Below are 27,190 nucleotides of genomic sequence, written 5' to 3'. Positions count from 1 at the left end.
AGTTTTACTTAAAAAAGGAGGACTGAAAATGTTTTGAAAGAGCCAATTACTAAAAAGTTTAAAAACAAGGCAAAGCATTGTCCAAAACTCAAAGATGAATTCTTGTGAATCAGCTATGTAGCTTTTACACCAATTCTTACATTTCTCTCAATTATTTTCACTTTTTTGCCAATAAGGTAACTAAACTCTTACCAAGAAAGAAAGTACACTATGAGCCTTAGCTCAAACAGATTACAAAGAGTCAACAGCAGCACCAAATTCCCCCTAAAGACCTCTGCCATTTTTGGCATTTTTAACACTAACTCTAAAGACAGAGGAGTTTTTGGAATCAGTTATGTAGCTTTTCCACCTCTGCCTACAAATTCTCTCAATTAGCTTTGCTTTCTGCCCACTAAGGTAGCTAAAGTGTTACCAAGAAAGAAATAAAAGCATAAGCCTTAGCACAGAAAGTGAAAAAGATTCCAAACACCACCAAATGCAAAAAAACAATGAGTTCTTCAAGAATTAAACTATGGCCTATTGTTTTAAAAGCAACTACACCCACCAGCATAACACCAATGCCAACCCTGACATTGCTTTCATATTGGAGACTAACCCTACAAAGTGTTTAATCAACAACTGAAGAGCAGAAGATCAGTTAGATGAGACAGTTGAAAAAAATCTAAGAAATATTCTCTTCAATTTTTTTCTCATTTTCGTGGTTGCTAAACTCTAAGAAGAAAGAAAAGCATGAGCCTTAACACGAAAAATTAAAACAGACTAAAAGCATCACCAAATGTGAAAAACAATTCATGCGTTGGCCGGGAAACGAACCCGGGTCAACTGCTTGGAGGTCAGCTATGCTCACCACTATACCACCAACACTTACAGAAACCATGTTTTTTTCTTACATTTTCTGCACTAACAATACAAAATTATTAGTAAAAAGTAAGACGTGCCAGGAAAAAAAACCCCACATAAGTATTGCCTTGACCAGGAATCAATCGCAGGTCAACTGCTTGGAAGGCAGGTTTGCTCACCACTATACCAAAAATGCTTAAGGTACCCAGCATTTTTTTCACATTTTCTGCACTAACCCTACAAAATTGTTAGTAAAAATTATGACGTGCCTGAAAAAAAAACACACCTATGTTTTGCATTGGCCAGGAATCGAACCCTGGTCAATTGCTTGGAAGGCAGCTATGCTCACCACTATACCACCAATGCTTACAGGATCAGCTTTTTTTTTTTAAATTTTCTGCACTAACATTACAAAATAGTTTGTAAAATGTATGATATGCCAGAAATAAAACTACATAAGTATTGCATTGGCCGGGAATCGAACCCGGGTCAACTGCTTGGGAAGCAGCTATGCTAACCACTATACCACCAATGGATGAAACAGCTTGACTGGTTTGGGATTATGGCTGTTAAATCTGCTAAAGTTTTACTTAAAAAAAGGAGGACTGAATATGTCTTGAAAGAGCCAATTACTAAAAACTTTAAAAACAAGGCAAAGCATTGTCCAAAACTCAAAGATGAATTCTTGTGAATCAGCTATGGAGCTTTTCCACCAATTCTTACAATTCTCTCAATTATTTTCACTTTTTTGCCAATAAGGTAACTAAACTCTTACCAAGAAAGAAAGTACACTGTGAGCCTTAGCTGAAAAAGATTACAAAGAGTCAGCACCAGCACCAAATTACCCCTAAAGACCTCTGCCATTTTTGGCATTTTTAACACTAACTGTAAATACAGAGGAGTTTTTGGAATCAGTTATGTAGCTTTTCCACCTCTGCCTACAAATTCTCTCAATTAGCTTTACTTTTTGCCAACTAAAGTAGCTAAAGTGTTACCAAGAAAGAAATAAAAGCATAAGCCTTAGCACAGAAAGTGAAAAAGAGACCAAACACCACCAAATGCAAAAAAACAATGAGTTCTTCAAGAATTAAACTATGGCCATTTGTTTTAAAAGCAACTACACCCACCAGCATAACACCAATGCCAACCCTGACATTGCTTTCATATTGGAGACTAACCATACAAAGTTTTTAATCAACAACTGAAGAGCAGAAGATCAGTTAGATGAGACAGTTGAATAAAAGCTAAGAAATATTCTCTTCAATTTTTTTCTCATTTTCGTGGTTGCTAAACTCTAAGAAGAGAGACGAGCCTGAGACTTAACACGAAAAATTAAAACAGACTAAAAGCATCACCAAATGTGAAAAACAATTCATGCGTTGGCTGAGAATTGAACTCGGGTCAAACTACTTGGAAGGCAGTGATTCTCACCACTACATCACCAACACTTACAGAAGCCATAATTTTTTCTTACATTTTCTGCACTAACAATACAAAATTATTAGTAAAACGTAAGACGTGCCAGGAAAAAAAAACCCACATAAGTATTGCATTGACCAGGAATCAATCGCAGGTCAACTGCTTGGAAGGCAGGTTTGCTCACCACTATACCAAAAATGCTTAAGGTACCCAGCATTTTTTTCACATTTTCTGCACTAACCCTACAAAATTGTTAGTAAAAATTATTACTTGCCTGAAAAAAAAACACACCCATGTTTTGCATTGGCCAAGAATCGAACCCGGGTCAACTGCTTGGAAGGCAGCTATGCTGACCACTATACCACCAATGCTTACAGGGTCAGCTTTTTTTTTTACATTTTCTGCACTAACATTACAAAATAGTTTGTAAAATGTATGATATGCCAGAAATAAAACTACATAAGTATTGCATTGGCTGGAAATCGAACCCGGGTCAACTGCTTGGGAAGCAGCTATGCTCACCACTATACCACCAATGCATGAACCCACTTGACTGGCTTGAGATTTTGGCTGTTAAATCTGCTAAAGTTTTACTTAAAAAAAGGAGGACTGAATATGTCTTGAAAGAGCCAATTACTAAAAAGTTTAAAAACAAGGCAAAGCATTGTCCAAAACTCAAAGATGAAATCTTGTGAATCAGCTTTGTAGCTTTTCCAACAATTCTTACATTTTTCTCAATTATTTTCACTTTTTTGCCAATAAGGTAACTAAACTCTTACCAAGAAAGAAAGTACACTATGAGCCTTAGCTCAAACAGATTACAAAAAGTCAACAGCAGCACCAAATTCCCCCTAAAGACCTCTGCCATTTTTGGCATTTTTAACACTAACTCTAAAGACAGAGGAGTTTTTGGAATCAGTTATGTAGCTTTTCCACCTCTGCCTACAAATTCTCTCAATTAGCTTTGCTTTTTGCCAACTAAGGTAGCTAAAGTGTTACCAAGAAAGAAATAAAAGCATAAGCCTTAGCACAGAAAGTGAAAAAGATTCCAAACACCACCAAATGCAAAAAAACAATGAGTTCTTCAAGAATTAAACTATGGCCTATTGTTTTAAAAGCAACTACACCCACCAGCATAACACCAATGCCAACCCTGACATTGCTTTCATATTGGAGACTAACCCTACAAAGTGTTTAATCAACAACTGAAGAACAGAAGATCAGTTAGATGAGACAGTTGAAAAAAAGCTAAGAAATATTCTCTTAAATTTTTTTCTCATTTTCGTGGTTGCTAAACTCTAAGAAGAAAGAAGAGCCTGAGACTTAACACGAAAAATTAAAACAGACTAAAAGCATTACCAAATGTGAAAAACAATTCATGCGTTGGCTGAGAATCGAACTCGGGTCAACTTCTTGGAAGGCAGCAATTCTCACCACTATACCACCAACACTTACAGAAGCCATGTTTTTTTCCAAAATTTTCTGCACTAACAATACGAAATTATTAGTAAAAAGTAAGACGTGCCAGGAAAAAAAAAACCACATAAGTATTGCATTGACCAGGAATCAATCGCAGGTCAACTGCTTGGAAGGCAGGTTTGCTCACCACTATACCAAAAATGCTTAAGGTACCGAGCATTTTTTTCACATTTTCTGCACTAACCCTACAAAATTGTTAGTAAAAAGTTTGACGTGCCTGAAAAAAAAAAAACACCAATGTTTTGTATTGGCCGGGAATTGAACCCGGGTCAACTGCTTGGAAGGCAGCTATGCTCACCACTATACCACCAATGCTTACAGGGTTAGCTTTTTTTTTCATTTTCTGCACTAACATTACAAAATAGTTTGTAAAATGTATGATATGCCAGAAATAAAACTACATAAGTATTGCATTGGCCGGGAATCAAACCCAGGTCAACTGGTTAAGAAGCAGCTATGCTCACCACTATACCACCAATGCATGAACCCACTTGACTGGTTTGGGATTTTGGCTGTTAAATCTGCTAAAGTTTTACTTAAAAAAGGAGGACTGAATATGTCTTGAAAGAGCCAATTACTAAAAAGTTTAAAAACAAGGCAAAGCATTGTCCAAAACTCAAAGATGAATTCTTGTGAATCAGCTATGGAGCTTTTCCACCAATTCTTACATTTCTCTCAATTATTTTCACTTTTTTGCCAATAAGGTAACTAAACTCTTACCAAGAAAGAAAGTACACTATGAGCCTTAGCTCAAACAAATTACAAAGAGTCCACAGCAGCACCAAATTCCCCCTAAAGACCTCTGCCATTTTTGGCATTTTTAACACTAACTCTAAAGACAGAGGAGTTTTTGGAATCAGTTATGTAGCTTTTCCACCTCTGCCTACAAATTCTCTCAATTAGCTTTGCTTTCTGCCCACTAAGGTAGCTAAAGTGTTACCAAGAAAGAAATAAAAGCATAAGCCTTAGCACAGAAAGTGAAAAAGATTCCAAACACCACCAAATGGAAAAAAACAATGAGTTCTTCAAGAATTAAACTATGGCCTATTGTTTTAAAAGCAACTACACCCACCAGCATAACACCAATGCCAACCCTGACATTGCTTTCGTATTGGAGACTAACCCTACAAAGTATTTAATCAACAACTGAAGAGCAGAAGATCAGTTAGATGAGACAGTTGAAAAAAATCTAAGAAATATTCTCTTCAATTTTTTTCTCATTTTCGTGGTTGCTAAACTCTAAGAAGAAAGAAGAGCATGAGCCTTAACACGAAAAATTAAAACAGACTAAAAGCATCACCAAATGTGAAAAACAATTCATGCATTGGCCAGTAATCGAACCCGGGTCAACAGCTTGGAAGGCAGCTATGCTCACCACTATACCACCAAAACTTACAGAAGCCATGTTTTTTTCTTACATTTTCTGCACTAACAATGCGAAATTATTAGTAAAAAGTAAGACGTGCCAGGAAAAAAAAAACCACATAAGTATTGCATTGACCAGGAATCAATCGCAGGTCAACTGCTTGGAAGGCAGGTTTGCTCACCACTATACCAAAAATGCTTAAGGTACCGAGCATTTTTTTCACATTTTCTGCACTAACCCTACAAAATTGTTAGTAAAAAGTTTGACGTGCCTGAAAAAAAAAAAACACCAATGTTTTGTATTGGCCGGGAATTGAACCCGGGTCAACTGCTTGGAAGGCAGCTATGCTCACCACTATACCACCAATGCTTACAGGGTTAGCTTTTTTTTTCATTTTCTGCACTAACATTACAAAATAGTTTGTAAAATGTATGATATGCCAGAAATAAAACTACATAAGTATTGCATTGGCCGGGAATCAAACCCAGGTCAACTGGTTAAGAAGCAGCTATGCTCACCACTATACCACCAATGCATGAACCCACTTGACTGGTTTGGGATTTTGGCTGTTAAATCTGCTAAAGTTTTACTTAAAAAAGGAGGACTGAATATGTCTTGAAAGAGCCAATTACTAAAAAGTTTAAAAACAAGGCAAAGCATTGTCCAAAACTCAAAGATGAATTCTTGTGAATCAGCTATGGAGCTTTTCCACCAATTCTTACATTTCTCTCAATTATTTTCACTTTTTTGCCAATAAGGTAACTAAACTCTTACCAAGAAAGAAAGTACACTATGAGCCTTAGCTCAAACAAATTACAAAGAGTCCACAGCAGCACCAAATTCCCCCTAAAGACCTCTGCCATTTTTGGCATTTTTAACACTAACTCTAAAGACAGAGGAGTTTTTGGAATCAGTTATGTAGCTTTTCCACCTCTGCCTACAAATTCTCTCAATTAGCTTTGCTTTCTGCCCACTAAGGTAGCTAAAGTGTTACCAAGAAAGAAATAAAAGCATAAGCCTTAGCACAGAAAGTGAAAAAGATTCCAAACACCACCAAATGGAAAAAAACAATGAGTTCTTCAAGAATTAAACTATGGCCTATTGTTTTAAAAGCAACTACACCCACCAGCATAACACCAATGCCAACCCTGACATTGCTTTCGTATTGGAGACTAACCCTACAAAGTATTTAATCAACAACTGAAGAGCAGAAGATCAGTTAGATGAGACAGTTGAAAAAAATCTAAGAAATATTCTCTTCAATTTTTTTCTCATTTTCGTGGTTGCTAAACTCTAAGAAGAAAGAAGAGCATGAGCCTTAACACGAAAAATTAAAACAGACTAAAAGCATCACCAAATGTGAAAAACAATTCATGCATTGGCCAGTAATCGAACCCGGGTCAACAGCTTGGAAGGCAGCTATGCTCACCACTATACCACCAACACTTACAGAAGCCATGTTTTTTTCTTACATTTTCTGCACTAACAATACAAAATTATTAGTAAAAAGTAAGACGTGCCAGGACAAAAAAACCCACATAAGTATTGCATTAACCAGGAATCAATCGCAGGTCAACTGCTTGGAAGGCAGGTTTGCTCACCACTATACCAAAAATGCTTAAGGTACCCAGCATTTTTTTCACATTTTCTGCACTAACCCTGCAAAATTGTTAGTAAAAATTATGACGTGCCTGAAAAAAAAACACACCTATGTTTTGCATTGGCCAGGAATCGAACCCGGTTCAACTGCTTGGAAGGCAGCTATGCTCACCACTATACCACCAATGCTTACAGGATCAGCTTTTTTTTTTACATTTTCTGCACTAACATTACAAAATAGTTTGTAAAATGTATGATATGCCAGAAATAAAACTACATAAGTATTGCATTGGCCGGGAATCGAACCCGGGTCAACTGCTTGGGAAGCAGCTATGCTCACCACTATACCACCAATGCATGAACCAACTTGACTGGTTTGGGATTATGGCCGTTAAATCTGCTAAAGTTTTACTTAGAAAAAGGAGGACTGAATATGTCTTGAAAGAGCCAATTACTAAAAAGTTTAAAAACAAGGCAAAGCATTGTCCAAAACTCAGAGATGAATTCTTGTGAATCAGCTATGGAGCTTTACCACCAATTCTTACAATTCTCTCAATTAGTTTCACTTTTTTGACAATAAGGTAACTAAACTCTTACCAAGAAAGAAAGTACACTATGAGCCTTAGCTCAAACAGATTACAAAGAGTCAGCACCAGCACCAAATTCCCCCTAAAGAACTCTGCCATTTTTGGCATTTTTAACACTAACTCTAAAGACAGAGGAGTTTTTGGAATCAGTTATGTAGCTTTTCCACCTATGCCTACAAATTCTCTCAATTAGCTTTGCTTTTTGCCAACTAAGGTAGCTAAAGTGTTACCAAGAAAGAAATAAAAGCATAAGCCTTAGCACAAAAAGTGAAAAAGAGTCCAAAAACCACCAAATGCAAAAAAACAATGAGTTCTTCAAGAATTAAACTATGGCCTATTGTTTTAAAAGCAACTACACCCACCAGCATAACACCAATGCCAACCCTGACATTGCTTTCATATTGGAGACTAACCCTACAAAGTGTTTAATCAACAACTGAAGAACAGAAGATCAGTTAGATGAGACAGTTGAAAAAAATCTAAGAAATATTCTCTTCAATTTTTTTCTCATTTTCGTGGTTGCTAAACTCAAAGAAGAAAGAAGAGCCTGAGACTTAACACGAAAAATTAAAACAGACTAAAAGCATCACCAAATGTGAAAAACAATTCATGCGTTGGCCGGGAATCAAACGCGGGTCAACTACTTGGAAGGCAGCAATTCTCACCACTATACCACCAACACTTACAGAAGCCATGTTTTTTTCTTACATTTTCTGCACTAACAATGCGAAATTATTAGTAAAAAGTAAGACGTGCCAGGAAAAAAAAAAACACATAAGTATTGCATTGACCAGGAATCAATCGCAGGTCAACTGCTTGGAAGGCAGGTTTGCTCACCACTAAACCAAAAATGCTTAAGGTACCGAGCATTTTTTTCACATTTTCTGCACTAACCCTACAAAATTGTTAGTAAAAAGTTTGACGTGCCTGAAAAAAAAAAAACACCGATGTTTTGTATTGGCCGGGAATTGAACCCGGGTCAACTGCTTGGAAGGCAGCTATGCTCACCACTATACCACCAATGCTTACAGGATCAGCTTTTTTTTTTTTTACATTTTCTGCACTAACATTACAAAATAGTTTGTAAAATGTATGATATGCCAGAAATAAAACTACATAAGTATTGCATTGGCCGGGAATCAAACCCAGGTCAACTGGTTAGGAAGCAGTTATGCTCACCACTATACCACCAATGCATGAACCCACTTGACTGGTTTGGGATTTTGGCTGTTAAATCTGCTAAAGTTTTACTTAAAAAAGGAGGACTGAATATGTCTTGAAAGAGCCAATTACTAAAAAGTTTAAAAACAAGGCAAAGCATTGTCCAAAACTCAAAGATGAATTCTTGTGAATCAGCTATGGAGCTTTTCCACCAATTCTTACATTTCTCTCAATTATTTTCACTTTTTTGCCAATAAGGTAACTAAACTCTTACCAAGAAAGAAAGTACACTATGAGCCTTAGCTCAAACAGATTACAAAGAGTCAACAGCAGCACCAAATTCCCCCTAAAGACCTCTGCCATTTTTGGCATTTTTAACACTAACTCTAAAGACAGAGGAGTTTTTGGAATCAGTTATGTAGCTTTTCCACCTCTGCCTACAAATTCTCTCAATTAGCTTTGCTTTCTGCCCACTAAGGTAGCTAAAGTGTTACCAAGAAAGAAATAAAAGCATAAGCCTTAGCACAGAAAGTGAAAAAGATTCCAAACACCACCAAATGGAAAAAAACAATGAGTTCTTCAAGAATTAAACTATGGCCTATTGTTTTAAAAGCAACTACACCCACCAGCATAACACCAATGCCAACCCTGACATTGCTTTCGTATTGGAGACTAACCCTGCAAAGTATTTAATCAACAACTGAAAAGCAGAAGATCAGTTAGATGAGACAGTTGAAAAAAATCTAAGAAATATTCTCTTCAATTTTTTTCTCATTTTCGTGGTTGCTAAACTCTAAGAAGAAAGAAGAGCATGAGCCTTAACACGAAAAATTAAAACAGACTAAAAGCATCACCAAATGTGAAAAACAATTCAGGCGTTGGCCAGGAATCGAACCCGGGCCAACAGCTTGGAAGGCAGCTATGCTCACCACTATACCACCAACACTTACAGAAGCCATGTTTTTTTCTTACATTTTCTGCACTAACAATACAAAATTATTAGTAAAAAGTAAGACATGCCAGGAAAAAAAAAACCCACATAAGTATTGCATTGACCAGGAATCAATTGCAGGTCAACTGCTTGGAAGGCAGGTTTGCTCACCACTATACCAAAAATGCTTAAGGTACCCAGCATTTTTTTCACATTTTCTGCACTAACCCTACAAAATTGTTAGTAAAAATTATGACGTGCCTGAAAAAAAAACACACCTATGTTTTGCATTGGCCGGGAATCAAACCCGGGTCAACTGCTTGGAAGGCAGCTATGCTCACCACTATACCACCAATGCATGAACCAACTTGACTGGTTTGGGATTATGGCCGTTAAATCTGCTAAAGTTTTACTTAGAAAAAGGAGGACTGAATATGTCTTGAAAGAGCCAATTACTAAAAAGTTTAAAAACAAGGCAAAGCATTGTCCAAAACTCAAAGATGAATTCTTGTGAATCAGCTATGGAGCTTTTCCACCAATTCTTACAATTCTCTCAATTAGTTTCACTTTTTTGACAATAAGGTAACTAACCTCTTACCAAGAAAGAAAGTACACTATGAGCCTTAGCTCAAACAGATTACAAAGAGTCAACAGCAGCACCAAATTCCCCCTAAAGACCTCTGCCATTTTTGGCATTTTTAACACTAACTCTAAAGACAGAGGAGTTTTTGGAATCAGTTATGTAGCTTTTCCACCTCTGCCTACAAATTCTCTCAATTAGCTTTGCTTTCTGCCCACTAAGGTAGCTAAAGTGTTACCAAGAAAGAAATAAAAGCATAAGCCTTAGCACAGAAAGTGAAAAAGATTCCAAACACCACCAAATGCAAAAAAACAATGAGTTCTTCAAGAATTAAACTATAGCCTATTGTTTTAAAAGCAACTACACCCACCAGCATAACACCAATGCCCACCCTGACATTGCTTTCGTATTGGAGACTAACCCTACAAAGTATTTAATCAACAACTGAAGAGCAGAAGATCAGTTAGATGAGACAGTTGAAAAAAATCTAAGAAATATTCTCTTCAATTTTTTTCTCATTTTCGTGCTTGCTAAACTCTAAGAAGAAAGAAGAGCATGAGCCTTAACACGAAAAATTAAAACAGACTAAAAGCATCACCAAATGTGAAAAACAATTCATGCGTTGGCCAGGAATCGAACCTGGGTCAACAGCTTGGAAGGCAGCTATGCTCACCACTATACCACCAGCACTTACAGAAGCCATGTTTTTTTCTTACATTTTCTGCACTAACAATACAAAATTATTAGTAAAAAGTAAGACGTGCCAGGAAAAAAAAAACCCACATAAGTATTGCATTGACCAGGAATCAATCGCAGGTCAACTGCTTGGAAGGCAGGTTTGCTCACCACTATACCAAAAATGCTTAAGGTACCCAGCATTTTTTTCACATTTTCTGCACTAACCCTACAAAATTGTTAGTAAAAATTATGACGTGCCTGAAAAAAAAACACACCCATGTTTTGCATTGGCCGGGAATCGAACCCGGGTCAACTGCTTGGAAGGCAGCTATGCTCACCACTATACCACCAACGCTTACAGGATCAGCTTTTTTTTTTTACATTTTCTGCACTAACATTACAAAATAGTTTGTAAAATGTATGATATGCCAGAAATAAAACTACATAAGTATTGCATTGGCCGGGAATCGAACCTGGGTCAACTGCTTGGGAAGCAGCTACGCTCACCACTATACCACCAATGCATGAACCAACTTGACTGGTTTGGGATTATGGCCGTTAAATCTGCTAAAGTTTTACTTAGAAAAAGGAGGACTGAATATGTCTTGAAAGAGCCAATTACTAAAAAGTTTAAAAACAAGGCAAAGCATTGTCCAAAACTCAAAGATGAATTCTTGTGAATCAGCTATGGAGCTTTTCCACCAATTCTTACAATTCTCTTAATTAGTTTCACTTTTTTGCAATAAGGTAACTAAACTCTTACCAAGAAAGAAAGTACACTATGAGCCTTAGCTCAAACAGATTACAAAGAGTCAACAGCAGCACCAAATTCCCCCTAAAGACCTCTGCCATTTTTGGCATTTTTAACACTAACTCTAAAGACAGAGGAGTTTTTGGAATCAGTTATGTAGCTTTTCCACCTCTGCCTACAAATTCTCTCAATTAGCTTTGCTTTCTGCCCACTAAGGTACCTAAAGTGTTACCAAGAAAGAAATAAAAGCATAAGCCTTAGCACAGAAAGTGAAAAAGATTCCAAACACCACCAAATGCAAAAAAACAATGAGTTCTTCAAGAATTAAACTATGGCCTATTGTTTTAAAAGCAACTACACCCACCAGCATAACACCAATGCCAACCCTCACATTGCTTTCGTATTGGAGACTAACCCTACAAAGTATTTAATCAACAACTGAAGAGCAGAAGATCAGTTAGATGAGACAGTTGAAAAAAATCTAAGAAATATTCTCTTCAATTTTTTTCTCATTTTCGTGGTTGCTAAACTCTAAGAAGAAAGAAGAGCATGAGCCTTAACACGAAAAATTAAAACAGACTAAAAGCATCACCAAATGTGAAAAACAATTCATGCGTTGGCCAGGAATTGAACCTGGGTCAACAGCTTGTAAGGCAGCTATGCTCACCACTATACCACCAACACTTACAGAAGCCATGTTTTTTTCTTACATTTTCTGCACTAACAATACAAAATTATTAGTAAAAAGTAAGACGTGCCAGGAAAAAAAAAACCCACATAAGTATTGCATTGACCAGGAATCAATCGCAGGTCAACTGCTTGGAAGGCAGGTTTGCTCACCACTATACCAAAAATGCTTAAGGTACCCAGCATTTTTTTCACATTTTCTGCACTAACCCTACAAAATTGTTAGTAAAAATAATGACGTGCCTGAAAAAAAAACACACCCATGTTTTGCATTGGCCAGCAATCGAACCCGGGTCAACTGCTTGGAAGGCAGCTATGCTCACCACTATACCACCAATGCTTACAGGATCAGCTTTTTTTTTTACATTTTCTGCACTAACATTACAAAATAGTTTGTAAAATGTATGATATGCCAGAAATAAAACTACATAAGTATTGCATTGGCCGGGAATCGAACCCGGGTCAACTGCTTGGGAAGCAGCTATGCTCTCCACTATACCACCAATGCATGAACCAACTTGAGTGGTTTGGGATTATGGCTGTTAAATCTGCTAAAGTTTTACTTAGAAAAAGGAGGACTGAATATGTCTTGAAAGAGCCAATTACTAAAAAGTTTAAAAACAAGGAAAAGTTTTGTCCAAAACTCAAAGATGAATTCTTGTGAATCAGCTATGGAGCTTTTCCACCAATTCTTACAATTCTCTCAATTATTTTCACTTTTTTGCAATAAGGTAACTAAACTCTTACCAAGAAAGAAAGTACACTATGAGCCTTAGCTCAAACAGATTACAAAGAGTCAAAAGCAGCACCAAATTCCCCCTAAAGACCTCTGCCATTTTTGGCATTTTTAACACTAACTCTAAAGACAGAGGAGTTTTTGGAATCAATTATGTAGCTTTTCCACCTCTGCCTACAAATTCTCTCAATTAGCTTTGCTTTCTGCCCACTAAGGTAGCTAAAGTGTTACCAAGAAAGAAATAAAAGCATAAGCCTTAGCACAAAAAGTGAAAAAGATTCCAAACACCACCAAATGGAAAAAAACAATGAGTTCTTCAAGAATTAAACTATGGCCTATTGTTTTAAAAGCAACTACACCCACCAGCATAACACCAATGCCAACCCTGACATTGCTTTCGTATTGGAGACTAACCCTACAAAGTATTTAATCAACAACTGAAGAGCAGAAGATCAGTTAGATGAGACAGTTGAAAAAAATCTAAGAAATATTCTCTTCAATATTTTTCTCATTTTCGTGGTTGCTAAACTCTAAGAAGAAGAGCATGAGCCTTAACACGAAAAATTAAAACAGACTAAAAGCATCACCAAATGTGAAAAACAATTCATGCGTTGGCCAGGAATTGAACTCGGGTCAACTGCTTGGAAGGCAGCTATGCTCACCACTATACCACCAACACTTACAGAAGCCATATTTTATTCTTACATTTTCTGCACTAACAATACAAAATTATTAGTAAAAAGTAAGACGTGCCAGGAAAAAATAAAAACTACATAAGTATTGCATTGGCCGGGAATTGAACCTGGGTCAACTGCTTGGGAAGCAGCTATGCTCACCACTATACCACCAATGCATGAACCAACTTGACTGGTTTGGGATTATGGCCGTTAAATCTGCTAAAGTTTTACTTAGAAAAAGGAGGACTGAATATGTCTTGAAAGAGCCAATTACTAAAAAGTTTAAAAACAAGGCAAAGCATTGTCCAAAACTCAAAGATGAATTCTTGTGAATCAGCTATGGAGCTTTTCCACCAATTCTTACAATTCTCTCAATTAGTTTCACTTTTTTGACAATAAGGTAACTAAACTCTTTCCAAGAAAGAAAGTACACTATGAGCCTTAGCTCAAACAGATTACAAAGAGTCAACAGCAGCACCAAATTCCCCCTAAAGACCTCTGCCATTTTTGGCATTTTTAACACTAACTCTAAAGACTGAGGAGTTTTTGGAATCAGTTATGTAGCTTTTCCACCTCTGCCTACAAATTCTCTCAATTAGCTTTGCTTTCTGCCCACTAAGGTAGCTAAAGTGTTACCAAGAAAGAAATAAAAGCATAAGCCTTAGCACAGAAAGTGAAAAAGATTCCAAACACCACCAAATGCAAAAAAACAATGAGTTCTTCAAGAATTAAACTATGGCCTATTGTTTTAAAAGCAACTACACCCACCAGCATAACACCAATGCCAACCCTGACATTGCTTTCGTATTGGAGACAAACCCTACAAAGTATTTAATCAACAACTGAAGAGCAGAAGATCAGTTAGATGAGACAGTTGAAAAAAATCTAAGAAATATTCTCTTCAATTTTTTTCTCATTTTCGTGGTTGCTAAACTCTAAGAAGAAAGAAGAGCATGAGCCTTAACACGAAAAATTAAAACAGACTAAAAGCATCACCAAATGTGAAAAACAATTCATGCGTTGGCCAGGAATTGAACTCGGGTCAACTGCTTGGAAGGCAGCTATGCTCACCACTATACCACCAACACTTACAGAAGCCATATTTTATTCTTACATTTTCTGCACTAACAATACAAAATTATTAGTAAAAAGTAAGACGTGCCAGGAAAAAATAAAAACTACATAAGTATTGCATTGGCCGGGAATTGAACCTGGGTCAACTGCTTGGGAAGCAGCTATGCTCACCACTATACCACCAATGCATGAACCAACTTGACTGGTTTGGGATTATGGCCGTTAAATCTGCTAAAGTTTTACTTAGAAAAAGGAGGACTGAATATGTCTTGAAAGAGCCAATTACTAAAAAGTTTAAAAACAAGGCAAAGCATTGTCCAAAACTCAAAGATGAATTCTTGTGAATCAGCTATGGAGCTTTTCCACCAATTCTTACAATTCTCTCAATTAGTTTCACTTTTTTGACAATAAGGTAACTAAACTCTTACCAAGAAAGAAAGTACACTATGAGCCTTAGCTCAAACAGATTACAAAGAGTCAACAGCAGCACCAAATTCCCCCTAAAGACCTCTGCCATTTTTGGCATTTTTAACACTAACTCTAAAGACTGAGGAGTTTTTGGAATCAGTTATGTAGCTTTTCCACCTCTGCCTACAAATTCTCTCAATTAGCTTTGCTTTCTGCCCACTAAGGTAGCTAAAGTGTTACCAAGAAAGAAATAAAAGCATAAGCCTTAGCACAGAAAGTGAAAAAGATTCCAAACACCACCAAATGCAAAAAAACAATGAGTTCTTCAAGAATTAAACTATGGCCTATTGTTTTAAAAGCAACTACACCCACCAGCATAACACCAATGCCAACCCTGACATTGCTTTCGTATTGGAGACAAACCCTACAAAGTATTTAATCAACAACTGAAGAGCAGAAGATCAGTTAGATGAGACAGTTGAAAAAAATCTAAGAAATATTCTCTTCAATTTTTTTCTCATTTTCGTGGTTGCTAAACTCTAAGAAGAAAGAAGAGCATGAGCCTTAACACGAAAAATTAAAACAGACTAAAAGCATCACCAAATGTGAAAAACAATTCATGCATTGGCCGGGAATCAAACCCGGGTCAACAGCTTGAAAGGCAGCTATTCTCACCACTATACCACCAACACTTACAGAAGCCATGTTTTCTTCTTACATTTTCTGCACTAACAATGCAAAATTATTAGTAAAAAGTAAGACGTGCCAGGAAAAAAAAACCCACATAAGTATTGCATTGACCAGGAATCAATCGCAGGTCAACTGCTTGGAAGGCAGGTTTGCTCACCACTATACCAAAAATGCTTAAGGTACCCAGCATTTTTTTCACATTTTCTGCACTAACCCTACAAAATTGTTAGTAAAAATTATGACATGCCTGAAAAAAAAACACACCCATGTTTTGCATTGGCCGGGAATCGAACCCGGGTCAACTGCTTGGAAGGCAGCTATGCTCACCACTATACCACCAATGCTTACAGGATCAGCTTTTTTTTTTACATTTTCTGCACTAACATTACAAAATAGTTTGTAAAATGTATGATATGCCAGAAATAAAACTACATAAGTATTGCATTGGCGGGGAATCGAACCCGGGTCAACTGCTTGGGAAGCAGCTATGCTCACCACTATACCACCAATGCATGAACCAACTTGACTGGTTTGGGATTATGGCTGTTAAATCTGCTAAAGTTTTACTTAAAAAAAGGAGGACTGAATATGTCTTGAAAAAGCCAATTACTAAAAGTTTAAAAAGAAGGAAAAGCATTGTCCAAAACTCAAAGATGAATTCTTGTGAATCAGCTATGGAGCTTTTCCACCAATTCTTACAATTCTCTCAATTAGTTTCACTTTTTTGACAATAAGGTAACTAAACTCTTACCAAGAAAGAAAGTACACTATGAGCCTTAGCTCAAACAGATTACAAAGAGTCAACAGCAGCACCAAATTCCCCCTAAAGACCTCTGCCATTTTTGGCATTTTTAACACTAACTCTAAAGACAGAGGAGTTTTTGGAATCAGTTATGTAGCTTTTCCACCTCTGCCTACAAATTCTCTCAATTAGCTTTGCTTTCTGCCCACTAAGGTAGCTAAAGTGTTACCAAGAAAGAAATAAAAGCATAAGCCTTAGCACAGAAAGTGAAAAAGAGTCCAAACACCAACAAATGCAAAAAAACAATGAGTTCTTCAAGAATTAAACTATGGCCTATTGTTTTAAAAGCAACTACACCCACCAGCATAACACCAATGCCAACCCTGACATTGCTTTCGTATTGGAGACTAACCCTACAAAGTATTTAATCAACAACTGAAGAGCAGAAGATCAGTTAGATGAGACAGTTGAAAAAAATCTAAGAAATATTCTCTTCAATTTTTTTCTCATTTTCGTGGTTGCTAAACTCTAAGAAGAAAGAAGAGCATGAGCCTTAACACGAAAAATTAAAACAGACTAAAAGCATCACCAAATGTGAAAAACAATTCATGCGTTGGCCAGGAATCGAACCTGGGTCAACAGCTTGGAAGGCAGCTATGCTCACCACTATACCACCAACACTTACAGAAGCCATGTTTTTTTCTTACATTTTCTGCACTAACAATACAAAATTATTAGTAAAAAGTAAGACGTGCCAGGAAAAAAAAAACCCACATAAGTATTGCATTGGCCAGGAATCAATCGCAGGTCAACTGCTTGGAAGGCAGGTTTGCTCACCACTATACCAAAAATGCTTAAGGTACCCAGCATTTTTTTAACATTTTCTGCACTAACCCTACAAAATTGTTAGTAAAAATTATGACGTGCCTGAAAAAAAAAAACTCCCATGTTTTGCATTGGCCGGGAATCGAACCCGGGTCAACTGCTTGGAAGGCAGCTATGCTCACCACTATACCACCAATGCTTACAGGATCAGCTTTTTTTTTTACATTTTCTGCACTAACATTACAAAATAGTTTGTAAAATGTATGATATGCCAGAAATAAAACTACATAAGTATTGCATTGGCCGGGAATCGAACCCGGGTCAACTGCTTGGGAAGCAGCTATGCTCACCACTATACCACCAACACTTAAAGAAGCCATGTTTTTTTCTTACATTTTCTGCACTAACAATACAAAATTATTAGTAAAAAGTAAGACATGCCAGGAAAAAAAAACCCACATAAGTATTGCATTGACCAGGAATCAATCGCAGGTCAACTGCTTGGAAGGCAGGTTTGCTCACCACTATACCAAAAATGCTTAAGGTACTCAGCATTTTTTTCACATTTTCTGCACTAACCCTACAAAATTGTTAGTAAAAATTATGACGTGCCTGAAAAAAAAAAACACCGGTGTTTTGTATTGGCCGGGAATCGAACCCAGGTCAACTGCTTGGGAGGCAGCTATGCTCACCACTATACCACCAATGCTTACAGGGTCAGCTTTTTTTTTTACATTTTCTGCACTAACATTACAAAATAGTTTGTAAAATGTATGATATGCCAGAAATAAAACTACATAAGTATTGCATTGGCCGCGAATCGAACCCGGGTCAACTGCTTGGGAAGCAGCTATGCTCACCACTATACCACCAATGCATGAACCAACTTGACTGGTTTGGGATTATGGCTGTTAAATCTGCTAAACTTTTACTTAAAAAAGTAGGACTGAATATGTCTTGAAAGAGCCAATTACTAAAAAGTTTAAAAACAAGGCAAAGCATTGTCCAAAACTCAAAGATGAATTCTTGTGAATCAGCTATGGAGCTTTTCCACCAATTCTTACAATTCTCTCAATTATTTTCACTTTTTTGCCAATAAGGTAACTAAACTCTTACCAAGAAAGAAAGTACACTATGAGCCTTAGCTCAAAAAGACTACAAAGGGTCAGCACCAGCACCAAATTACCCCTAAAGACCTCTGCCATTTTTGGCATTTTTAACACTAACTCTAAAGACAGAGGAGTTTTTGGAATCAGTTATGTAGCTTTTCCACCTCTGCCTACAAATTCTCTCAATTAGCTTTGCTTTTTGCCAACTAAGGTAGCTAAAGTGTTACCAAGAAAGAAATAAAAGCATAAGCCTTAGCACAGAAAGTGAAAAAGAGTCCAAACACCACCAAATGCAAAAAAACAATGAGTTCTTCAAGAATTAAACTATGGCCTATTGTTTTAAAAGCAACTACACCCACCAGCATAACACCAATGCCAACCCTGACATTGCTTTCATATTGGAGACTAACCCTACAAAGTGTTTAATCAACAACTGAAGAGTAGTGTTGAGCCACCCCCGTAGTGTTCGAGTTCGGTTCGGTTCGTCGAACACCCGTGTGTTCGCCGAACTGTTCGTCGAACACCTTCGAACACCATTAAAACCAATGGCAGGCAAACAAAAACACATAGAAACACATAGAAAACACCTTCAAAGGTGTCCAAAAGCTGACAAACTGCTCAGAAGACATAACAAACACATGGAAAAGTGACAAGTACATATAGTCATGCGAAAATACAAGAGGTGGAGGAGTAAAAGGAGGAGAAGACACAGATATAGGCATGTCATGCCCTTCTAAAATCCAAAAAGTGAGAAGCCGACACGGCCAGTCCGCTCCTGCCCGTGCCACCTCCGTGTCGCCGGGTTTGTGCCAGAGCCGCGGTGAACCCTGATGGCCAGCCCCCCTCTCCCAATACTGGTGCCTGTCTGCTGGTGGGTCGAGCGAGCCCCCCTGTGGTGGAGGCAGCTCTAAGCTTTTTAATTTAAATTGTCTCTCTAATTTGAATGAATACACTTTAAATCCATTTACCAGGATCTATTGGAGGGCAAGTCTCATGCCAGCAGCCGCGTAATTCCAGCTCCAGTAGCGTCCACTAAAGCTGCTGCAGTTAAAAAGCTTTTATAAGGATCGAGCTCGGCTGTCCACCGCAAGGCATCCTACTGCCAGTCCCAGCCCCTATGCCTTGGGGTGCCTCCTGATGCTCTTCACTGAGTATCCCGTGGTCCCGAAGCATTTCCTTTGAAAAAATTAAGTGTCCAAACTACAGGTGGTGTAGCTTGCTTAACAGCCGGGATAATCCGCTGACTAGCAGACACTGCTACTAGGCACAAAGTATTTCCTGGGCTAGATGCAGTTAAAAATTTGTAATTAGATACTCTCGTTGGATGCTGAGAAAGCATTCCATAGAGTCTCCTGGCACGCCATATATGATTCTCTTAAAAAGCTTGGGGTAGGGGTCTAGGGGACCCTTTTATAGTCAAAATCACGGCCCTGTATCACAATACGTCACCTAGGCTGAAGATAAATGGAACTGTAGCACCCTGAGGGCTCGGTTGCTACAGAGGTATTGCACCTCACCCAGAGGTGTGATATCTCACTCTCAGGTAAGGATGGAGTGTGGATCAGGACCCGACACCTGCATGCATTACACCATAATGCCGTGGGGCAGGGCGACCAATATGCCCCTGAGATGGGCACGACAGTCCCTGTCCCTGGCTGGAGTGGGGGGAGGGAACACTGAGGAAGGGGAACCCTGTAGTGCAGGAGCAGGGAGGAAGCAGTTCCTGGGTGCATTGAGAAGGGAGTATAAAAGGTGGGCACCATCTTAGTTCAGTGCAGAGAAGTCTGAGCAGAAGTGGCAGGGAGCAGGGGCTCTGCATGAGCTCTGCTCCGGAGGCGGGCCTAGTAACAGAGGCCCAGGCCTGGAAGAGGGAGAAGGAAGGAGGAGGAGCGGAGAAGGCTCCAGGAACGAGGAATGAAGGGATCCCAGTGGTGCGGACGGGCGAGTCGCCACCGCACGCCCGAATCCACCTGCGTGGAGGGGTCAGGCCAAAGGGGGAGACCGGTCCCCGAACTAGTGGAGGCAGGAAACGACCCTCAGCTAGAAACCGGAGGCTCTGACATTTTATGTGGCGCAGCCCCTCGCTACACCCGCTAGGAAGGCACCACATAGGGTCAGGGAAACTGGCGCCAAGTTTACCAAGAGGAGGCCCGAGGCAGCCGGACAGAAGTGTTGGTAAGAAAGGCCAGACAAAGGACACACAAAGGGGGTCCTGTGAAGCGCTCCAAAGTTATCTCGGAGTTGTCTGAGCCCCTCACCTGGTGAGCACAGTACGACGTGGGCAGCCGTTACCTGCAGACGTGGTCTGGATAATAAGAACTGTGAGTAAAGGCCCTGAACTGCATCACTGACTCCGTGTCGTTACTGCTGCTGCCCTGCACCATCACCCCCATCCTCCGCATACACTGCCCTGAGGCTACACTCCTCCCGTGGGGAGTTATGCTACGCTCTGATGCACCCACAACACCAGCCTCAGCAGTCTGCCCTGTAGCGGCAGTTCACTCTGACCGCAATCCACGGGTGGCGTAGTCGGACATTTAAACATCAAAACCACATAAATAGTTCCGCCACTGGTTTGACCACCCTGAGCCACGGAACCGGGTCGCCGCCACGAAGACTACAACCACCAGCATCCACCAAAAAGGGTCCGGCTTCGGGTGTCCCAAGGCCCAGGGGGTGCATCAGAACATTTTCATCACCTTTCACAATCACCAATGGGACAAGGCAGGGATGTCCTCTGTCCCCTCTCTTATACATCCTAGTGACGGAGCACCTGCTCTCATAAATTCGCCATAACCCCAATATTAGGTGGATTGAGGTGGGAGGCACCGAGTACAAGTGCTCTCTATTTGCTGATGATGTCCTAGTATATATCACTCAATCACATATATCCATCCATGCTGTTATGGCTGAAATAGATCACTTTGTTACATGGTCAAATTTTAAAATCAATGCAGCGAAGTCTGAGGCCCTCGATGTCTCCCTCCCCAAATCCATATAGGATTCCATCCAGTCCAACTTTCCCTTTGCCTGGCCCTCACAGGGTATCAAATACTTAGGAATTCCTATTCATAGAGACCTCTCCCATCTATGTTATCTTAATTTTGGGCCCTTTATTGAACAACTCCATACAGACCACGGTTGGCAAGTTAGAACTGTAAGATTCACTACGTGAACCACTGGTGTTTTGTGGAAAAGCACATGTACACTGTGTTCCAAATTATTATGCAAAAAGTGTTTAGGAGTGATAAGGGAAGAATTTGTTTGTTTGTCAGTTAAACTCATTGATGGTGATGCGTGTCAGGGCTCTTTATATCACTGTAAGCAATTGCAGACACCTGTGCTAATTAGTTTGGCAGGTGTGTCCAATGAAAGGCAAGACTACTTAAGAAGGCTCTCTCACATTATTAAGCAGCCTACATTTTCTGCCAAAATGGGAAAGAAAAAGGATGTGTCGGCTGCTGAGAAGCAACAAATTGTGGAGTGTTTAGGTCAAGGCATGACTACAATCAACATTGTGCGATGATCAGGATGAAGTGTCTTGGCAATCAAGAAGTATGTAGCTGATTTACAGTACACACGTGTGCGTGCTGATAAGGGCAAATTGAGGACTCTTTCCTACAGGCAATTACGTCAGGTTGAAAGAGCAGCGGCAAAAAAGCCTTGTCATAGCAGCAGACAAGTTTTTGAAGCTGCTTGTGCCTCCAACGTCCCCAGAACAACAAGATGCAGGGTCCTTCAGAGGTTTGCAGCTGTGCATACGCCATCCTGTCGACCTCCTCTATCCACTTCACACAAGCAGAAACGGCTCCAGTGGGCCAAACATTACATGAAGACTGATTTCAAAACTGTTTTGTTCACGGATGAGTGCCGTGCAGCGCTCGATGGTCCAGATGGATGGAGTGGAGGATGGCTGGTTGATGGACACCCCACGCAAACACGGCTACAGCGCCAACAAGGAGGAGGTGGAGTAATGTTTTGGGCTGGAATCATGGGGAGAGAGATTGTCGGCCCCTTTAGGATCCCTGAAGGCGCTAAAGATGAACTCCATAATGTATGTGGATTTTTCTCAAACAGCACTTCCTGCCATGGTTCAAGAAGAAGAACCGTGTATTTCACAGCAAGATCATTTTTCTGCATGATAATGCACCATCTCATGCTGCACATAAAACATCTGCATCTCTGGCTGATATGGGCATAAAAGGGGACAAACTTATGGTGTGACCCCCATGCTCCCCTGACCTCTACCCCATTCAGAACCTTTGGAGCATCATTAAAAGGAGTGTCTATGATGGCGGGAGGCAGTTCACATCTAAGCAACAGCTCTGGGAGGGTATTCTGTCCTCATGCAAAACAATTGAAGCAGAAACCATCCAAAACCTGACAAATTCAATGGACGAGAGAGTTCAGAAGCTCCTTTCGAACAAGGGGTCCTATGTGAAAATGTAACATCACCTAGAATAAAGTTTTGAGTTGAAAACTGTTTGATTTCAGTTTCTAACAACCTGCTAATGCTTATAATTTCAAAAATGACCATTTTTTTGGTCTTTATTAAAATGAAAAGGTTGATCGAAAAGTTTGGGGGATCTAAGACTGTGGCAACCCAGTAGTCATGATTACTTCGAATTCTGACAATATGAGGGTCATGCTGCAGGTAGTGCAGCAAGAAGGCACTTATGTGTCTTGCGCATCTCGGAGCCCCAAAATTATTTTCCGGGCTAGATGCAGCTAAAAATTATTATTAATTTTAAATCTGGTGAAGCTTTAGTATAGATGGCCTAATAGGATCAGTGCTGCACACTGCTACAAAGCCCAAATTATTTTCCAGCCAAGATACAGATAAACATGATTAGTAATTTGAAAGCTTAAAACGGTTGGTAGGGTGATTTTAACCAATCATCAAGCTTTTACTCTCCCCAGGATGACACAGGGGTAGAAAAGTCGTTTCGGATCCATGATTTGTTCATCTTTATGAACGTGAGTCTGTCTACATTATCAGTGGAGAGCCGCGTGCACTTATCTGTCAGCACACCACCAGCAGCGCTGAACACACGTTCAGACAGAACGCTGGCTGCGGGGCATGACAAGATCTCCAAGGCGTAAGTGGCTAGCTCCGGCCATTTATCCAGATTGGAAGCCGAAAAAGAGCAAGGGTCCAGTGACACAGTCGTGGCTTCAATGTTTACTTGGAGATACTCCTGTACCATCGTCTCTAGGCGTTGACTATGTGTCAGACTTCTTGTCTCCTGTGGCCTTGCAAAGGATGGGCTAAAAAAGTGGTGAAATGATTCCGCAAAATTGATGTTACCAGCAGATACTGTGGTTCTGTTACGGTTTGAGTGCTGAACACTTGACGGTCCCACGGTTGGCAAGTTGGAACTGTGAGATTCACTATGTGCACCACTGGTATTTTGTGGAAAAGCACATGTAAGATTCTGCAACAGTCTCTGCTGATACTCCTGCATGCGTGCATCCCTTTCTATGGCAGGAATAATTTCTGCAAATTTACTTTTGTACCGGGGATCTAACAGTGTGGCAACCCAGTAGTCAGGATTATTTCTAATTCTCACAATTCGAGGGTCATGTTGCAGGTAGTGCAGCAAGAAGGCACTCATGTGTGTTGCGCATCCAGGAGCACCAAGTCCCTGTTGTGTTGGTGGCGAGGTAACAATCATGCTTCCTTCCTCTGTCCTCTCCCCCCAACCTCGCACAACAAAAATGTGATCAAGGTCTCCCTCATCTGATGAGTCTTCCATCAGTTCGTTCTCCACTTCTTCCTGGGCTCCTGCACCTTCCTCACTAGTTTGGCTGCTACCATGCGCCCTGGTAAAACCATCTCCCCCACCCTCACATGCCTGCCGCCTCGGTGCTGCCGACCGTCTGGACCTTGCAGATGTTAGCCCTTCCGCATACAACTCCTCCTCCTCTACTTCCTCCACCTCCTCTTTTGCCACCACCTGTCTCCGAATTCTGTTTAACATGTGCTCCAGCATGTAAATCACCGGAATAGTCATGCTGATAATGGCATCGTCAGCACTAAACATCTTCGTCGCCATTTCAAAACTGTGCAGAAGGGTGCATAGGTCCCTGATCTGAGACCACTCCTCCAGCGTGATTTGCCCCACCTCTGGATCTCGTTGGCCCAGGCTATACGTCAGAACGTATTGCACCAGGGCTTGTCGGTGCTGCCACAGTCGCTGCAACATGTGCAGAGTTGAATTCCACCGGGTAGGCACATCGCATTTTAGCCGGTGAAGTGGCAGGCCCAACGACTTCTGTAGAGATGTAAGTCGCTGAGCTGCGGGATGCGAATGGCGGAAGTGAGCACACAGCGACCGTGCCCTCTGCAGAAGGCCATCTAGTCTGGGATAGTGGGCTAAAAATTGCTGGACAACCAGGTTCAACACGTGAGCCATACAAGGCACGTGTGTGACATTGCCCCGGCGAAGGGCCGCACCCAGGTTTGCAGCATTGTCGCACACAGCCTTCCCTGGTTTCAGGTCCAGTGGAGACAACCATTCATGAAATTGGTTCTCCAGAGCTGACCACAACTCCTCAGCTGTGTGACTCACATTTCCCAGACATTTCAATGTAAAAACCGCCTGATGACGTTGAGCCCTACTGCCAGCATAGTAAGGAGGTGTGCAGGATCCCTTCTGCGCAGTTAGAAAGCTTGTGGCATGACCAGACAGGCTTTGGGTGCAGGTGGAAGACCGAGAGGAGGTTGAGGAGGCAGAAGCAGTGGAGGAACTTTGACATAAAGAGGATTGACGCACAACTCGTGGGGACGGCAAGACTTGGACAGCAGCCCCTTGTCCTGCTGTCACCATAGTTACCCAGTGCCCAGTCAGCGACATGTAACGCCCCTGTCCATGCCTACTCGTCCAAGTGTCTGTGGTGAAATGCACCCTGTCACACACAGAGTTTCTCAAAGAAGCGGTGATGTTGTGTGCGACATGCTGGTGGAGCGCAGGCACACCTTTCTTTGAGAAGTAGTGCCGACTGGGCATCTGGTATTGGGGCACTGCGACGGACATAAGGTCTCGAAAATCCTCTGTGTCCACCAGGCGGAAAGGCAGCATTTCTGTAGCCAAGAGCTTGCAGATGGTGAAATTCAACCTCTTAGCTTTCTCATGGCTAGGAGGAAATGGTCTTTTACTTGTCCACATCTGAGGGACCGAGGGCTGGCTATTGTGCTTAGACGGGGTTGATAAGGGTGTCCCCGGCAAACTGCCGGTCTGTGAGGAAGATGCAGGCGGACATGTTAGGTTGCCTTGATACAAAGGTGGTGCTATCGATGTCGGACAGCGCTCAACACCAGCTGGTGTTACCACCTCCAAAGAAAATGATGACCTGCCAATCACGCTGGCTGTTGCGGGTAAAGAGGTGGCAGGTGTGCGCCCCAAAATAGGTGTGACTGCTGTCCCCCCAGTCACAGAGGATGAAGAGGCCGCGGATGCACAAGATATGGCAGACGGTGGTTGGCCCGGCCGGCTAGGCCGCATTGTAGCACACTGAGCTTCCCACTGCAACTTATGCTTCATGTCCATGTGCCGGTTCATGCATGAAGTACTCAAACTATGTATTTTTTGGCCTCTACTTAGCTTTTGCTGACAAATGTTACAGATAACACGAGTTGGGTCATCTTTATCGATCTGAAAAAATGCCCAGGGTATGCAAGGCTTAGCACCCATGCGACCTGAAGAGCCACCACGACTTGTGGTGAGAGGCAGAGTTGTGTTTGAGGATGCAGTTGTTGACGTGCTTCCAGTACTACGTCTCTGTCCAGGAAGGCGCAACCTGACCTCGTCGTCACTAGCATCTTCCTCCACCTCCTCTGCTGACCTCATCTCTTGGCTGACTGTGGGTTGACAGTAAGTGGGATCTCCAACCTCATCATCATCACCCTGTGCGTTATCACACCCGTCGTCCTCAGAGCCAACCTGTTCCTGCCCTGACAAAAAACTAAAGTTGTCGCTCCAATCAGGTATTTGAGTCTTATCATCGTCTTCCTCATTGTCTCCACCAACAGGAGTTACAGTTTGGGAATGAGGGTCTACATTATGGTCAGAACCTTCTGCGTCTGGTCCTGGATCCGACTCATAAAGATTCTGGGCATCAGTGCAGATCATTTCCTCGTCTGGATTCACAGAAGCGCTGGAGTCGACCTCTGATTCCCAGGCTATAGTATGAGTAAACAGCTCTGCAGACTCAACCATCTGTTCTACCTCATACTCAGACGGGCAGCTGGAGATTTGGGAGCTGTGAGGAAGCAAGTGCGATTGGGGTGACACCTTTGAGGACTGGAGTATTTGTGATGTTGAAGTTGATGTGGAGGAGAGCCCACTTAAAGGAGCAATTGATATCCGTTGAAGCACCTGCTGTTTTTGTGCCTCATCTGGAATTTGTAGCAATTGGCGTGGCCGTAAGAAAGGGATCTTATCACATTGTCCGCTAAAAGAAGTAGACATTTTAGTTTGGCTGGAAGATGGTCTTTCTTCTGCAGATGTTACTGTTGCTTTAACACCTACCCCACGGACACAACCTTTTTTCCCCTTCCCAACACGCCTATTCCCCTTTCCACCAGCAGCAGGCCTTTTTCCACTCATTTTGGTGGTTAACTAATTAACAACTCTGGAGTTGTTTGCACAAAAAAACAATGGATGGGAACCGAGCAGAGCTGAGTGGCCAAACTGTGGTATTAGGCCAAAACTATTGGCTGGGTTAGATGCAGAAAAAAATTATATTCAATTTGCAACCTGATGGAGGTCAGTATAGATGGACTAATAGAGAAAGTCCCACATACTGCTAGAAGGCCAAATATTTTTTCAGAGCTAGATGCAGATAAAAA

General features: G+C 40.7%; 18 non-coding genes across 18 annotated transcripts; all 18 read right to left on the bottom strand.

Annotated features, from left to right (window-relative positions):
* Positions 1-1,303: 1,303 nt before the first annotated feature.
* TRNAG-CCC (transfer RNA glycine (anticodon CCC)) lies at positions 1,304-1,375 on the bottom strand. The gene has a single exon. It is a non-coding gene; the product is annotated as a tRNA-Gly (tRNA).
* Positions 1,376-3,981: 2,606 nt separating this feature from the next.
* Positions 3,982-4,053, bottom strand: TRNAG-UCC (transfer RNA glycine (anticodon UCC)). Its single transcript has one exon. It is a non-coding gene; the product is annotated as a tRNA-Gly (tRNA).
* Positions 4,054-5,401: 1,348 nt separating this feature from the next.
* On the bottom strand, positions 5,402-5,473 carry TRNAG-UCC (transfer RNA glycine (anticodon UCC)). Its single transcript has one exon. It is a non-coding gene; the product is annotated as a tRNA-Gly (tRNA).
* Positions 5,474-6,988: 1,515 nt separating this feature from the next.
* On the bottom strand, positions 6,989-7,060 carry TRNAG-CCC (transfer RNA glycine (anticodon CCC)). The gene has a single exon. It is a non-coding gene; the product is annotated as a tRNA-Gly (tRNA).
* A 1,183-nt stretch (positions 7,061-8,243) lies between these two features.
* On the bottom strand, positions 8,244-8,315 carry TRNAG-UCC (transfer RNA glycine (anticodon UCC)). Its single transcript has one exon. It is a non-coding gene; the product is annotated as a tRNA-Gly (tRNA).
* A 1,353-nt stretch (positions 8,316-9,668) lies between these two features.
* Positions 9,669-9,740, bottom strand: TRNAG-UCC (transfer RNA glycine (anticodon UCC)). Its single transcript has one exon. It is a non-coding gene; the product is annotated as a tRNA-Gly (tRNA).
* A 1,183-nt stretch (positions 9,741-10,923) lies between these two features.
* TRNAG-UCC (transfer RNA glycine (anticodon UCC)) lies at positions 10,924-10,995 on the bottom strand. Its single transcript has one exon. It is a non-coding gene; the product is annotated as a tRNA-Gly (tRNA).
* A 97-nt stretch (positions 10,996-11,092) lies between these two features.
* On the bottom strand, positions 11,093-11,164 carry TRNAG-CCC (transfer RNA glycine (anticodon CCC)). Its single transcript has one exon. It is a non-coding gene; the product is annotated as a tRNA-Gly (tRNA).
* Positions 11,165-12,003: 839 nt separating this feature from the next.
* TRNAV-UAC (transfer RNA valine (anticodon UAC)) lies at positions 12,004-12,075 on the bottom strand. The gene has a single exon. It is a non-coding gene; the product is annotated as a tRNA-Val (tRNA).
* Positions 12,076-12,514: 439 nt separating this feature from the next.
* Positions 12,515-12,586, bottom strand: TRNAG-CCC (transfer RNA glycine (anticodon CCC)). The gene has a single exon. It is a non-coding gene; the product is annotated as a tRNA-Gly (tRNA).
* Positions 12,587-13,595: 1,009 nt separating this feature from the next.
* Positions 13,596-13,667, bottom strand: TRNAG-CCC (transfer RNA glycine (anticodon CCC)). The gene has a single exon. It is a non-coding gene; the product is annotated as a tRNA-Gly (tRNA).
* Positions 13,668-14,681: 1,014 nt separating this feature from the next.
* Positions 14,682-14,753, bottom strand: TRNAG-CCC (transfer RNA glycine (anticodon CCC)). The gene has a single exon. It is a non-coding gene; the product is annotated as a tRNA-Gly (tRNA).
* Positions 14,754-15,935: 1,182 nt separating this feature from the next.
* On the bottom strand, positions 15,936-16,007 carry TRNAG-UCC (transfer RNA glycine (anticodon UCC)). The gene has a single exon. It is a non-coding gene; the product is annotated as a tRNA-Gly (tRNA).
* Positions 16,008-16,103: 96 nt separating this feature from the next.
* TRNAG-CCC (transfer RNA glycine (anticodon CCC)) lies at positions 16,104-16,175 on the bottom strand. Its single transcript has one exon. It is a non-coding gene; the product is annotated as a tRNA-Gly (tRNA).
* Positions 16,176-17,357: 1,182 nt separating this feature from the next.
* TRNAG-UCC (transfer RNA glycine (anticodon UCC)) lies at positions 17,358-17,429 on the bottom strand. Its single transcript has one exon. It is a non-coding gene; the product is annotated as a tRNA-Gly (tRNA).
* A 96-nt stretch (positions 17,430-17,525) lies between these two features.
* On the bottom strand, positions 17,526-17,597 carry TRNAG-CCC (transfer RNA glycine (anticodon CCC)). The gene has a single exon. It is a non-coding gene; the product is annotated as a tRNA-Gly (tRNA).
* A 270-nt stretch (positions 17,598-17,867) lies between these two features.
* TRNAG-CCC (transfer RNA glycine (anticodon CCC)) lies at positions 17,868-17,939 on the bottom strand. The gene has a single exon. It is a non-coding gene; the product is annotated as a tRNA-Gly (tRNA).
* Positions 17,940-18,035: 96 nt separating this feature from the next.
* TRNAG-CCC (transfer RNA glycine (anticodon CCC)) lies at positions 18,036-18,107 on the bottom strand. The gene has a single exon. It is a non-coding gene; the product is annotated as a tRNA-Gly (tRNA).
* Between the last annotated feature and the right edge of the window lie 9,083 nt (positions 18,108-27,190).

Source organism: Phyllobates terribilis, unplaced genomic scaffold, assembly GCF_046119375.1.
Source record: "Phyllobates terribilis strain yellow unplaced genomic scaffold, ASM4611937v1 Scaffold_3__8_contigs__length_932513732, whole genome shotgun sequence".
Taxonomy (NCBI): Eukaryota; Metazoa; Chordata; class Amphibia; order Anura; family Dendrobatidae; genus Phyllobates; species Phyllobates terribilis.
Note: the sequence above shows the minus strand (reverse complement) of the source record. Positions and strands in the feature narration are given on the sequence as shown.